This window comes from Halyomorpha halys, unplaced genomic scaffold (assembly GCF_000696795.3).
Source record: "Halyomorpha halys isolate HHAL.00 unplaced genomic scaffold, Hhal_1.1 Scaffold772.1, whole genome shotgun sequence".
Lineage (NCBI taxonomy): Eukaryota > Metazoa > Arthropoda > Insecta > Hemiptera > Pentatomidae > Halyomorpha > Halyomorpha halys.
Window position 1 is genome coordinate 122,412 of NW_027112238.1, and position 1,201 is coordinate 123,612.

The window sequence follows — 1,201 nt, forward strand, 5'->3', positions numbered from 1 at the left end:
TTAAAACATAGGATTTTTGGAAAAATTAGAGAGAGAACACCGTTCCCGCCCCACTACACCACTGCTAACATCCTGTCCCAGTATATCAGTATTGTAGCCAGGATGATAGTTGAAAATAAATTGCAATAAGATATGTAATAGTTCAAGTTAGTACAAACACCTCATCCAATGTTCTAATAACTATTTTATTGCCTCTTTTTGACCCTCTTAGAGGTCACCAATTATGAATACATGGATTATTTTTATGAGGAGGAGATGGTAGAGGACACAGTCAGAAAATAACACAAATAAGTTGAAAAAAAAACTTATTTAATATTGCCAATGTTTTGGCCAGAATTTCTGGCCTTCATCAGAGCTATTATAACATTCTGGCCTACATCAGAGAACATAGAACAAGATAATAACCAATGAATAATAATAATAAAAAAAAAATATATATATAGTGAATGATTAAAGTATATAATTGTACAGAATGAAAATTAATAAAAATAGAGTACTGAAAGAAGTGAAAAATAAAACATATATAAAGGTAATTAAATGTAAGTAAAATAACACAATAAGGAAATAAAAATATAAAGTTATATAATGCAAAGAAACAAAGAAATATGAATATTTTAATTTAATAGCAATTTAAAAATTAAAGTTATGGGGGAAAAAGAAGAGAAAGAAAATATATGTAATTAATGTAATATGTAAGTATTTACAATACTGTTTCTTTCTGCTAGTATTGTACTTACATATTTCATTAATTACATATATTTTCTTTCTCTCCTTTTTTTCCCCATAACTTTAATTTTTAAGTTACTATTAAATTAAAATATTCATATTTCTTTGTTTTTTGATGTAAACATTAAATCTGGAGGCGTTCTAGTAGTGAATTCATTTGAGCTCGTCCAGGTGATTGATTATTAGTTTGGTGCATCACAAAATTTTATATAAATGGATGCTGGATAATTATTAAATACATACCATTATCTGGTGTTGGTAAAAATTTTACAACGTGATGAACTCCTCTAGAAGGCCTTTGCGCGCTGAGTGGGCTCATATTCATTGTCATTACAGCTTGCGACTGTGAGGCACACTAGTACAAAAATTGTACCTAAATAGTGAATCTCACAAAATCGGTGGTGGATCAGTGTTAAACAATAACTGAACTGATGGAGTTGATATAATTAATTTTTTTTTTTACTTTCTAGAAATG